General features: G+C 38.9%; 2 protein-coding genes across 6 annotated transcripts in view; one reads left to right on the forward strand and one right to left on the reverse strand.

The window, feature by feature from the left end:
- Window positions 1-14,262, reverse strand: part of LOC127376526 (myogenesis-regulating glycosidase) — a 110,955-nt gene that overhangs the window by 81,787 nt on the left and 14,906 nt on the right. The window lies entirely within an intron of this gene.
- The window catches only part of gpat2 (glycerol-3-phosphate acyltransferase 2, mitochondrial), a 113,176-nt gene that overhangs the window by 38,697 nt on the left and 60,217 nt on the right, over window positions 1-14,262 (forward strand). The window contains exon 1 of one of the 5 annotated variants that reach the window (XM_051423494.1): window positions 9,499-9,518. The exons of the other annotated variants lie outside the window; for them this stretch is intronic. The gene's annotated coding sequence lies outside the window, so the exon portion shown is untranslated. Of the gene's footprint in view, window positions 1-9,498; window positions 9,519-14,262 lie in introns of those variants that run through there. 5 annotated transcript variants of the gene reach the window in all.

Genomic DNA, 14,262 nt, shown 5'->3' on the forward strand with positions numbered 1-14,262 from the left:
GACTAGGGTTGTGAATTTTCTGTAAGCATGTACTTGTTGACTTTGTAGCACGTACACCTTGTTTCTTTTTTTGGCATTTTCCTGTATGCTTAAGCTTACCAGGATGTTTTACCATAGATGTACTGTTAAAAGAAAACACTTTTCAAAAATTAATAATACTAAGAAAACTATGAAAAGCAGCAAGTAGAAAAACATACAGAGATATATATTGCAGAGCCAAAGTTACAATATTATTGGCCAATAAAAAATATATGTTAAAAAATGCTAACAATTGGGCCTGAGGAAGAAGAGGTTATATATCAAGCAAGAAATACAAGTGTTCAATAATGAGGGGGCCAAAGGCCAAATAGTTTTAATAATATTTCTTGGCAGATTAAAAAAAATGTTTTTCCTTCAAGTTAGGTGTCTTAAAGGCATTTTAACCACTTTTAGATACAATTATGTAATACTCAACTGATTCCTTTGGCTGGTCCTAAATCATTGCTAGTAATAGGATTAGTCTGATAGGGAACTCCTGTTTGGACGTTTTCGTATTTTGGCAGTTCCAGAAAAACAAGAGGGTAAGTAGGTGAGTAAATCATTGCATAAGTATGATATAACAACATAAAACAAGAACAATATAAGGTCCTAACGGACGTTATTATATTTTGTAATTATGAGGATTATTTGGATGCAGATCTCAGTGGAGTGGCGCCTTGCATCCAAATTACATAATCACATTATCTGCTGTTATAAACCGTACTCAGATGAAGACACAAGTACAGATAAAGACAGGAGACAGTATGTACTCAAAAACAATAAACACTATTAAAATTCTTGCTGAACTAGACTCTGCATTGCAGAAAAAGAAGTAGACTGAAACATACTGGTTTTACAAAGATGTTTCGGTTACTGGATCATGGGGTTAAGTCAGACGAGGGAGATGTACTCGGGCCTCAGCAATCAAAAGAAAGTAGAATACGGTAAATATAACATTGCTCAGGTGAAATGAATAGTAGTCACTTTCACTTTAATTACTGTAACATTAAAGCCAATGTTGACAGGTGCTTGTATATTGGACAGCTCCTTCCCCTTGGCAAGGATCAGAAACTAAAAAAATGCAACATACCTAATCCTCGGTAGGGTGGATATTGTGAGCCTCTCACGCCTCATATCCTCCTGGTAAATCTCATCACGGCTGGTGACACGTGTCACATCTCAGCATGCAGCCTGGCCAGCAGTAGGAATTAGCAGTGAGTACCTTGTTTAGATTCAATTTTAAAGATGAAAAATAAGATTTAAAAAAAGCTTTTAAGCTTGAAATAACCTTTTTTGTGGTCACAACAAAACAAATGTAAATTTAGTCCTGTCCAGTTTAAGTAAGTAAACAAATCCCTTTCATACAAGGACAAGGAAAAACAGTAAGTAACATTTTCATTTTAGGTTTTCTGTAATACAGTGCAACACCTGCCTCCAGCCTTGATGGGTGTCCCTAAAATGGGCTGTGAGAGTAAATGACATATTGATTTTGTTGCATATTAAATTCTCAAAGTACACCAGTGTTGACAACTGTCAAAAGGCTTTAGGCTACGGAAGCACCCAGTCAATAAGGTGCCAGGCTTACAACAGGAGGTCTTAAAATAGTGTATGCTTAGTAGAATGTACTCAGATGTCGCAGCCAAACAACAAAATGACAGCTTAATAAAAAGCCATAAGCTGACACGGCTAAAACAGTTTATGGCAGCTTCCACTTAATAGACTGAATTATATGGTGAGTTTCCCCTAGTAAACAACCCAAAGCATTCCACATTTTTTGACTTATTTATCATGTATTTTCAGTAGTTGAGGTAAATTGGAGTCTGCTGTACTTCTGTCACAGCTGTAAACAAGGCAAATTCATGCAGAATTTGAACAATACATTTTTGATTTATTATAAATCCCAAACAACTGTGAATTAGTATATGCTACACAGACACAGACACAGATATACCTCACATTAGGGCTCTTAAGTCTTAAAATGGACAACACAGTGTTTGACATGAATTTCTATTCACTCATTCATTATCCTTTCAGTTACCGTAGTAAAAGTTTGAAGCGGATGACATAAAACAACATGAACGTATAAACCTGTCATCCTAATTATCTGGGTGCCTTTGGAGTAAGACCATTAGAGAACTGTGTTTTCCCACTCCCACCACTCACAAAAACACGATGTTCAGAGTTGAAAGGGGCTCTTAATATAGTCAATCAAAACAAAATTTGTTCTCAACCGCAACCAGATACATTTCATTTTGCAGGGCAGAGCACTTCACGGTACATTATTGTCTAACAAAATGCTTTGTGTATAGAAAAGGTAAACAACAGTTTGTTTGTTTGCTTTGAGTTTTTTTTCCTTTTTCATTAGAGTAGGGAGGGTCAGAGGAGGTCTCTGAACAAATGGAATCGAAGTTCAGAGATCCAGATGCTTGTTCAAACAGAGTTAAATGGGGTGTGTAAAATCCACTCTACCCCAACAGTCGTATCTGCTTCCACTGCTCTGACAGCTCATGTTTTCCATCAAAACTAAATTGTATGCATTTGCCCTTTAATGCATTAAATGGAAGATAAAACAGTGAACTGGGGTCAAGCGTTTGGGGCACAAATGCATGGGAAATTCCATTTACCAAAGAAAATGTGCAGGAAGGGGTCTAACAGGAGAGGAGGGTGCAAGGATGCCCACCCTTTGGGTTAAGTGATAGCGTCCTCCCACTCTGTTTTTATTCTTTGAGTAATAACATTTTGTGATTCGTGACTATTTGACAGAATGTATTTTGAAACACTAAATCGTTGCCTATAAAATCTAAAAGAGTTGTTTAATGAGTGTTGGTGTAAAGAGGATTTATCGCTGTGTGAGTATGATAATCATGTACTGTCTAAACATGTTTGTCTGCGAGCAGTGGATCAGTGAGAGCTTCTTACATAAAGGTTATTCTGTAGTATTTCCATTAGCGGGGAGATCCTTTGACTCTAACCAAGTGTTCCTGATTTCCCCCAACAAATGACAAGATTATATGCGCACAGGCAAAGGGGGCAGAAACATAAATCTAACAGCTCTGAGAAGTAAGGCAGTATTCAGACCAACATTAGTACTATGTGGAAGAAAAATGCAGAACCCTAATTTATTTGAATGGACCTACGCTCTTAATACCGCTGGCTTTGGATAGATTCTACCATTAGTATGCTTGCTTTCTTTACATACTGGTATCTGTAATATTTTTTCATTAAAATGTTCATTTTCATGTCAGTTTATGTGGTGGAGAACTGTAAAAAATAAAAATCTGCATATTTAATGTATTGGCAGCTGTTCTTATAGCATGTGTGCAGCCCCGGCCCTGGCAATGGGGTGCATTTATATAAAAAATAGAGTGGAGCAGAAGAAAAAGTGAGCAGCAAGTTGACAGTCTGGCATTAAATGTATAGGATAGACTACGGTGTGTCATTAGTACCTACGTGTCCAGTGTTTAAGGACTTAAATTGGTAAATAAGACAAACGTAACATTAAGCTCAGTGGTGATTATGTGTTAATGTTTTCTAGCTGGGCCTGTGGTGATCAGAGACTCCTCAGTGGAAACAATACACTCCAAAAGCTGTGCTTTTGTTATGTCAATTATAAATGACCAGTGATTATTCTCATTACTCCTTGATTAGCTTTCTCACATCCTGATGGTTCAAAAACCTCATAACCTCAAAACCTTAATTAATTCACCTGTGCAGACATTAGGGACTTGACAGTAGCAGTGACAGTTGAGCATCAATGGCGGCCCACCATAGAATTGCCCTAAAGAGGAGCACTGGAGCTCTTCTACCAAAGGCCAAGAAAATGCTCATAGGCCTGTCAGTGAAAACAAATCTAGGGGAATCGCTGTATTAATATATTTAAGTACCAGCATATATAATACATTATATGATTTTGAGTTCAAATTTGCCGTAGCAATAAAAAAACTGTAGGATTTTGTGGCATCTAGCGTTATAGCTTATGACTTCATCTTCTCCTTCTAAGCTGTTAAAATACAGAGCCAGCTCAGTTAATGTCAGTTTTGCACATCAAAATAAAGCATAAGCACTGTACTGTTACACTTTCTAGTTGTTAGATTTTCCAAATTTTAGAAAAACAGACCGGCTTCACCACAGCTTTCCACAACAAAAATTCTTTGATGGAGGTTGTAGACTCACTAACAGATTTCTGCTTTCATATTGGTGTCTGGATCGATTTGCAAGTCATTGTGCATTAATGGTTTCAATACATTGGTTATTGGGACCGATTCCCTGCGTTCCCCGAGTGTCCCTGGCTGATAAAGCCCTCAGGGCAGCTTGTTGCCAGCAGCCAGCAAATTGTCCTCGCAAGCTAGAATCCTGTCAGAGCCAAGTCTCCATGCACTGCCAGCTCTGCTGAGCACAGCGTTGCCTGCTGTCAGACAGTACAGAATGATAATCACCAGAATGGGCATTAATATGCAGTATCCACCAATCAGAACGGTGCAGCTGGTATACAAATCAGCATTCCTGAGTGGTTAACTACACCACTGGCTACATTTGACAGTAGTGGATTCTGTGTGTGCTTGCAACATCACATGGTTTTCTTTGATATTGCCTTGTAGAAAAAGCTTATTAGAGCTTTGCAATGGCATGTAAACCAGCTGAATCTATTTATTTATTTAGGCATTTTGAATGCGATTTTATGTGATAAAATAGATTACTCCTATAAATTCATGGTTGCACCACAATTACACCATTCTCCTTCACAGCATATGTTGTTAAGGGCCTTGGTGTGTGCATGTGTGTCTCAGAGAGGCTTTGTGTTTGTACTATCTGAAAAGAAATGTTCTTCAGGATTTCTTGAGCTCAGGTCCTGGGTTAATTACTTTCAAGGCTACACATGTTGATATGTTACTGTTACAAATACAAGTTATTTTGTGTTCAAGGTCACTTGATACAAACCTTTTAGTTGTCAGTATGAAAAACACTTCCTAAACTCGCCCTAGTGTGCGGCCTGTGTTGAAAATGATAGACAGGTGCAGGAGGCTATGGATTCATGCAGAATTTATTGTGCTTATTCTTTCACTTCTTATTCTCTTGGCTGTAGAACAAGGTGCAGGGTTATGGAGCATCTCTGACATGCAGCCTCTGTCCAGGATAGGACTAGGCTCTGTGTACACTAAATATTAATGATGAGACATGAAATATTGACCGTCACTATAGCTGAAGATGAAGTTTGAAGAGGAGTGTATAATAAAGACCAAATATGGACCATGTTGTGCACATGCATTTAGAAGGATTGGTTAAAATGGCTGACCAGACCTGCTGTGGTCCTCAGGAAAGAAAAGCTCTCACTTAGTAGTTTAAGTGGGGGTATTATCCTACTTGTAGCACGTGTTAACTTTGGTTATATTTAAACAAAACTGGATTGTAATGTCACCACTTTGTGAGTGGGAGCAGTGGGCAAAGTGAGACAAATCAATGAGGTTAACGAAGGGAAAGGCATGCTGAAATGTCAACCACAAAGCGGTAACAAGCTGGTGGAGCTTACAAGTGTGATGGACAGCTGAGTTAAAAGGTAGTCTACTGTAAATGCAGCAAAAGCTATCCAACCTAGTGTGACTTTGAACACATTCCTGTATGGATTATCAGTAGAGTTGCTGAGATTTCTTACAGAGAAAGCATGAGAGAGTGTAAATTTGTGTACACAGTAGGCATGTCACAATACCTGAAATTTAGTAGTAAATACCAATAGCAGTGAAATTTCACAATTTTCGATACCAATTGGGTACCACAGTAAAAAACAAAACAATAAATCCCAGGTACTTCAACATACATTCCTTTATTTAAAAAAACAACAACAGTGTCCCCTTTTCTAAGAGATGTTTTTTTATTTACTTATTTTTACTGCTTAATTCAGAAACTACTTTAATCTGCTCATCTTGCTTTTCCCTTCAGTACTCTTTTCCACACACACACACACACACACACACACACACACACACACACACACACACCACACCCACACACACACACACTCCCATCTGTGTGTCTCTCTCTCTCTTTCTCACACACACCGATACTGGTGCCCTGCCTCTCTCTGTTTCTCTCTCTCTCTGTTTGTGTCTCTGTTGACTTTCTTCAGCAGTAACTTTAATATAGTCGCCGAAAAAAAATACAACTCGTTTGAGATTTTTTCACCCACTCTTCCATTTTAACAACAGCAGGCGAGCCGCGTGTGGACGAGGCTCGTTGTTAAAGACGGAGCCTATCAGAAAACAATCAAAACCAACGTGGTACCGAATGACATTGGCTGATGCTGATGTGTTCACTGCTGTTCACTCTCGCTTTACCAGGTCCGCGCTGGTAAAATAAACACAAGATCTACGCCAGACAGTGTCTGTCTCTTTGTTTCTCTGGGTGACAGTCACTAGAAGAAAAAAGGAAGAGAAATCGGGAAGAACTGATTCCCTGGTAGCTACAGTTCTTACGGTACTATAGAAAAATGAGTACCATCGAGCATTGACTTGGTACGGAAGTATTGGTCCTTGTGACATCCCTAGTACAAAGAGACTGTAAGAGCTAACAAAGTGTCTTGGTGTGTGTTTATTCAAGTAGAGAGAATACAATCTGAGAATTTTTTATTGTGTCTTTTAGGATCCAATTTAAATTTGCAATTTAGATAATTTTATTATCTAAAACCAGCCAAAGATAATCTTCCCCAAAGTTATTGATGAACAAGAGTAATAATTAAAGAGTTAAGATTATAATACAGTATTTAGAATGGTGTTACAGGGTAGGAATTATACCACGGCCAAACAGTCATGCCATGGATGCCCCGCCGTGTGGCTGTAATGCCCCCTCTAAAATTAACTACACATAGGATGACATCGGCCCGTCATCGGTATCGGCCAGTAAAGGCTTTAAAATGAAAACATATGACAGGCAGAATTATACTACCATTAACTAGGCTAAATGCTTGTCACCCAACGTGAGGAATTTTAATTTTAATTTTTATTCATCTCCATTAATGTTAAATCCTCATGTTCTTCATGCATTCTGAGTAGGGATGTCACGTTACCAGAGTTTTTAGTAGTTGATACTAGAGGCTCGATCGGATACTCGCTAGCATCCTCCTTGCAACAGTTTAGCAGCGCGTTGCAATGGTAGAGAGAAAATGCAAGCACCTCCAGTCCCTGAAGCTACCGGTACTTCAGATGATTTAGTGCCGAGACGTGGGTCCTATGGGCTTCAGCGTTCAGAGCGCTAAGCACCTTCAGCGGTAAAAAGATGTCAGCGGAGACGTTTTTTTTTAGCGCAGCGCTCAGAGCGCTTCAAGTTGAAATCTGTTCAACTTTTAACACCGCTGGGCGCTTGGAAAATGAGTTTTTGAGCTCTCTCAGCGCTGTAAACGCGTTTGGTGGACACAAGTCCAGCTCAGGCAATTCTAATCACATTTTAAAGGATATCGACTGATTATCGTTATCGCCAAAATCCCAAAAAATATTGAGATATTATTTTTTGCCCATATCGCCCACCCCTAGTTGATACCAATACCAGTGAATTTCCACAATTCTCGATACCAATTCATCACCACGGTAAAAATGTCCCAATCAGTTTTTTTGCCCCCGATCCCCATTTAATATCTGTTGAGTCCGGATCCAGTACTTGTATTTTCTTTAATATTACAGGTGGATAGCTCTGCATTGCATTCAGAAAGAAATTCCCTGCAACCAAGCTGTTCCTTAATGTTTTTTATATTTACTATATTAATAAAGTCCACTATATATATGTGTGTGTGTGTGTGTGTGTGTCTATATATATATATATATATATATATTATGTTGAATAACTAATGAACAAATTAGGCTATAAAATAGCAGCAGCTCCGCCGAGTTCCACTGCGGGTGGAGCTGAATTCCTGCATGCGCACACAGAGACAGAAACAAGTACACTGTATAATCTATTATCCTGAACTAGTGGGTTGCAGAGGTTTATATCAGTGCCCATGCACCCAGTCTCATTGTTGTTAAACAAGAAGCAACAATTTAACAATTTAAATGTTGTTGCAAGCAGTTGCTCCCCATAAAACTTACTTGTAGCCTAGTTGAGCAGACTTCTTTCTCAAGCCAGTGGTTTGATTATGCAAACTAAACTGCTAACAGTTATTAATTCTCAAATATGTCACAGCCCTACAATTAAAACAACTTCCACAGTCTATCAAAGATAGCACAGAGTAAGGCTGGAACCCTGCCAGTACCAGTCAGCAGATGTCAAGAGAGAGAAACGCTGCTATTATCAAAGTAAACACTCTTTGCCTGAGAAGCCTTAGATAGTCTCTCTTTTGTGTGTGTTTTTTTTGTGTGTGTGTGTGTGTGTGTGTGTGTGTGTGTGTGTGTGTGTGAGAGAGAAAGTGAGAGAGAAAGAAAGAGAGAGCACGAGTGAGACCTTAAGACCTTGTGCATGATCTATAAAAAGTGAGTCAATATTGCCTAGGGGGCCATACTAACTTGGTTCCCCGTGGTATTTGTGTATGTCATCATTTTATATAAGCTGTGCACCCTGTCAATCTCTACCAGAGCACGGAAAGAATTGAATAAATGTGAGTTTACCACTAGCATCTACTCTGGTCATTGAATCTCAGCAGAGACAGAGATGGATTAAAGCTATTGAACTGTATTGTGTGTGTGTGTGTGTGTGTGTGTGTGTGTGTGTGTGTGTGTGTGTGTGTGTATGGTTGGTTGGTTGTGTTTGCCAACGTGACTGAGAATTGAACAGTGGACTGCGGTAAAATTAACAAGATTAAAGTCTGAATATTACACTAATGAGTTTTATCTGTACTGTATGTGACTCGTAACTATGCCCGGGTAATTACCTGGTGCTGAAGAAAATGTTCAGAGTTGTTTATAGCATAGTTCAGTCTCTTTAAATTCTTTTTTAAGAGTGCCTGATATATTGTTGCTGTAACCATTTTAGCTTTCATATAAAATGTTCCAAAATGTCAGAGGTTTAGAGTGCATTTGTTTTTCATGTTAATAATGCAGAGGCTGCTCACCATCAAATTCTCTGCCTAATTTAGTACTACTCTCCTCTCCTCTCAGAGAAATAAATCCTCGTTATGAAAATGAAACTTCTTCACATGATACCTCCTAAATAAATCAATTATCTCTGGAATCAAGCAGGTACTGTAGTTGTGAAAGCGATTCCACTGATAGATGGTTGTGTATTGCAAATGCAGTGATCTGATCTGACAAGCGAAACCCACTAACAGGGCTCTAGAGTATTAGCCCTTCATCCTCATCCATCCATCCATATATTTATCTCTGCTAAGCTGGGTGAGGCTTGTGTTTGCATCAGGCTAGGCAAGGTAGCCCTAATGTCCTTGTCCTCCACCATGTCTTCAAGATCCTAGTTGATCCTGAAGTGTTCCCAGACCTTGTGGATATCAAGGTCCGATCTTCTCCAACTTGTGTGCAACAAAGTGCCTGTATGGAATACCTTCACTAGGCTTGGTCGGTGTCAAGGTAATATGGTAACCCTGCTTGAGGTATGATTTACAATAACTTCTCTTGGATCGATCTTAGATTTTGATGTTGATCGATCTTGAGTGGGTATGTTTGCTCCAAAGATGCTCTGTGCTTTGTCTCGTAATGTTACTGGTGCTTCACATTGCTGCTTTTAATAATCACCACCGTCTGCCTGCGGGAAGAATGAACAGAGTCTGTCCATTCTCGACTCAAAGCTCTCTTTTCGCTTTCTGTTTTTCCAACTGTTTTAGAGCACTGACTGACTTGCTTATTTCTCCGACTGTCTCTCATTTCGCCTCCCCTGTATCACACAGGCTGTGTGTGTAACTCACAGTTGAGTTGCAATGCACAGATTTCTAAACCAGTGCTAGAAAAGCGGCATCAGTTGAAATAGAAACACTTCTTCACAGAAAAGCATTCAGGACCCATTCGGATCAATGTTATAAATGGATAGGATTTGGACGGTAAGCCAGCTTTGTAAGTAATAAAAGTGTAACTACACCCTTCAATTCTGCTAGCTCACTCCCTCACCCCTTAAAAAAATACATCAGAGGCCTGCAAAGGACAGTGACTTTAAGGAGCGTGGCCCCGACCAGATTGATTGACAAACTGGCCACAGCAGTGTAGCAGGAACAGCGAGCTGGTAGTCAGAGCTGATGAGTGCTGTTGTCAGTGTCATTATTTTATCGATTAGTCGACTAATCTAACGACTAATTGGACGATTAATCTAACAATTATTTTTCTGTTAGACAGATAACGTTAAAAGCTACTGCAATCTGCTTGCTACCGTTAGCTAGATCTAGCAGCTGTGCACTTTGGTGGTGCTAGGCTAACCAAGGCATCTTAGCTCTCTGTGCAGTTTGTTCGTGCTAGGTTAGTACCTAAAGTTTACGTTAGCTAACATAGATAGCTGTGTTCTGCAGCCGTAAGCTAGCTACCATTCAAGCCAACATTAGATGATAACTAACGTTAGCTAAACACAGCTGTCTAGGCGCCAGTACCTAGCTAACATTAACGTTAGCTACTAACCTAGCACGAACAAACTGCACGGAGAGCTAAGATAGTTAGCTAGCACCACCGAAGTGCGCAGAGCTCAAGCTATACAACACACTACACAAACATGAAATCAATTTAGCCAACGTTAGTACTTAATTGTTATTGTCTCCTTCACGAGTGACAATGGGGTGCCTCCGTTTCAGATGCTCCCACATTGCTGTTGTGCTGGTGTGGTATGCTAACTCCATTTGGCAAAGAGCGCTAATAACGACACCTTTACGTTTGGGACTAAATTTGAAGTATTCCCATACCTTCAATGATTTAGGGCGAGCAGTGTTTTTTTAGGACTTTTTCTTTTATTGGGGCTTTTTGCAGGGCTTTGTTGGGAATTCTGTGAGGAGGTTGCTGTTTCGTCCTCCATTCTGCAATGTTTTGGTCTCCCACATGTGTGTGACGAGGTGTGGCGAAGCGTTGACGCAAAAATATGACATCGACGTAATTTTGACGTTGACGCGTCAACATCATCGACACGTCGCTACAGGCCTATGTCTAAAGCACAAGTCCAAGTAAAGTAGCTCCAAACGATCGATCAGTATTGGCCTAGTAAGGTTCAGGTTGATTTAAATCAGTAGATGGGATGATGAGCACCTGCGAATTATTGATTTTGATTACTTTAGTAAGAATATGAATATTAACACCAACATGTGTTTCATCGCAGTACAGTCATATAAAATGTTTTGGGTTGGAATACCTCTTTAAGGGAAAAAAATACTTCATTGTTATCATTGGACTGCTGGAAGAAGTGCTCATCCTAATATGTGCAAAAAATGAAGATGTACGTCACCAAGAATTAATATCAACTTCCAGTAACACTTGGATGGTTGATGAAAGCTACAGTATAATACATTTGACATTGTTGTTTAGTGTCCAGGCTGAACCCATGACTCCTGTTGCCTGCTGTTTGAAAGCCATCATTGAAAGCCATCATGTCCCAGTTGGATGTCACTTGGTGGGGGGTCAGTGTCTATCTCTGTAGAGTATGGATCCTCATGCACACATCCCCTCAGTTCATCCACATGTTAGCAAACAAAATGTTGCTATAGCTTAATACTACTAAGGCTCATTTTAAATACCTTCAAGTTTTTTATGATGATTTCACCAATGCAGACTGGTTCTATCAAGCAGTCCGTGAATAGCCCATTTAATGCAGCAGGGCTTAATGCAACAAGACCAGGATCAACCTTGCAGTTTCATTCTTATTAAGTATACTCTTTAGTATACAGTGCTGGCACACCCAAATGATGCACAAAACATTAGCCATTTATATCTGATGGTACAACTGGGAATGTCAAGGTATACCATTATTCAATTTAACTTGGTTCATTTAAATAAAAAAATAAAAAAAACAGGAGAATAACGATGTGTGCTTTTGGCAGTGGACATAGCACACTGGTCAGGGTTGGTTAAATAAACTAGGCCAAAGAAACAAAATCAAGGAGCAGAATATCTCACACTCTCCTGTGCGTCTGCAAAGAGTGACTTAAACTCTGTATTCAAAAGTACCTTCCTTAACTGGAATCCTCTGAATTCCAGTTAAGGAGTTTGTACATCACTGTGGAATTGTTTAAAAGAGAAATGTGATGCATAAAATAATCAATCATTTTTTACCCGTACCGGATGGGAGGGACAGTGGAATATATCTCTGGGCATTTATCTCAAATTTTCTTGGGTAAATGTCGGAGTGGCTGATTCTGATCTTGCCTCAAACAGCTCATTAGCGGAGTTTGCTGACTCGGACATCAGCAGAACATATCAGACAGGCATTATTCAACCGGTTAAACTCTCACAGACACAGTTGAAGACCAATCTTGCATTTCTTATATTTATGTTTTCCCTCTTTCTTTCAATAATTTTAACATAGATAAAAGGAGTATAATTCAGAAACTAAATGTATTATTTATATTTGAAATATTCTCGGCCCAAAAAAAAGAATAATTAAATTATAATTTATTAGTCGATGTTCGCACAGTGTTACATGACAGAGAAAAATGTAGCCATTTCTTCCTCCTAATCCCCTTCGATTTTGAATTTGTTTTCTAGTCTAGAAAAGCAAACATGCCCCTCAATCATCATTGAATCACCAAGGTGGTTTAAACTGAAGATTTGTTGATCCATAGTACCAACCTTCTATTTCTATTATGAAGTTTTAAGCATTGCTTTGCTAAAGCAACAGCACTACATTGACAATCTGTTAATTCAAGGCTTGTTATAGGCATTATTGTGCGCTTGACACTGAGAAAGTACCCTGTTCCTATTTAAATCTGTACAGATTTTAATGCTAAGCTTCACATTTATTTTACCAATGACTGGTGATTTCTTATATTTTTATTTAACTGATGCTCAGTTATCTTTGTCTCTTTATACCATTTCAGCTGTTAGTCTGGTTAAACCAATGTAAAGCACTTTGTTCATGTACAAAACATTACTGTTTTTGCATACCATTCATACAAAATAACATATATTTGTAAAGAGGACAATCCATAACTTAAATGCATGAAAAACACAAAAAATAGTTTTCTGACTCCAAATCCAGCTTTTGTGCCAGGCCAAACTTTCGAATGCTTGTGTAATTACTTTATATAGGCATGTGTAGACTTTTTCATAGATAGAAAAAAGGTTCAAGCCTGCAGTGCCCTGCATATTAAGTTAAGAATCAAACATGTCAGTAACTTGAAGATTTTGTTGAGGATAATAAATAAAAGAACCATTAAAAAATTTTACTCCCAACCAAAAAAGTGTGAAATTCGTTTGGTCGACACTCATTAGAAAGCCTGTGGGGAAAAAGAACATGCCAAGATTAAGTTGATGAATTCAAGGTTGTCAAAAGTTGTCAAAAATAATTTTAAACTGTCCTAGGACATGCCTTCGATGTCCTGTCTATCAGGCCCAAGGTGAGTCTGTCAAAGGACTTCGCTACTTGTTTTATCCCCCTTTATCTTTTGGCAGCAGTTGTTTCTTTCCGCTATATCCTCTGACTGTCTTTGACTTTAAAGGCCAGTTGCTCAATGATTACTTGTAGAAAGTGTAGTGTCTGCATTGTAGTATAAAGGCCCTTTTGAGTATTTTTAAGAAACCAGTCCCAGGGAACAAGAAGACTGAAGAAATAGGGAAGTGTCAGTGTCAACCAAACAACACGATTGGTCATCCATTCCAAACAGACCATAACTTAGTGACTAGTGAGTAATTATATCATAATAGGATAAGATCAAATAATAGTCAGTTGTCCTGCTAGATTAACTCCGGGCACTGAAAAGGTCATTTATGAGGTACCAAAATTACCTACCGACATCTATGAACAAATGAAACCATGTTTGGCAGATGCATTGTGCTGAGCCTTTGGGTATTACAAGCCACAGCGAATAAGTTATAGGAAGCATTAGAGTTCATTATTATTATTATTCAGCTGCTGTGTAATGAAGTCCTGTCACCCATTTTCCCTCTTCTTTTGAATGGTGAGTTGTTAAATTCAAGGCCACCTTGATAATGATTTAAATAAGAGAGAATACTACACAGGTGGTTTTGTGGAAAAGATATTGGGTCCTGCCCAAAGACCAGATGATTTGGGTCTTTATTTTTAAACCTGGAGTACACATCACTGCAGAGAGAGGCAATCTATGCAAGATGTTGAATGTTGTCAGATCCATATAGCACCTAGTGGAGTAAATTTACTTAAGCAGCTGAGCAG

This window comes from Dicentrarchus labrax, unplaced genomic scaffold (genome assembly GCF_905237075.1).
Source record: "Dicentrarchus labrax unplaced genomic scaffold, dlabrax2021, whole genome shotgun sequence".
Classification (NCBI taxonomy): Eukaryota; Metazoa; Chordata; class Actinopteri; family Moronidae; genus Dicentrarchus; species Dicentrarchus labrax.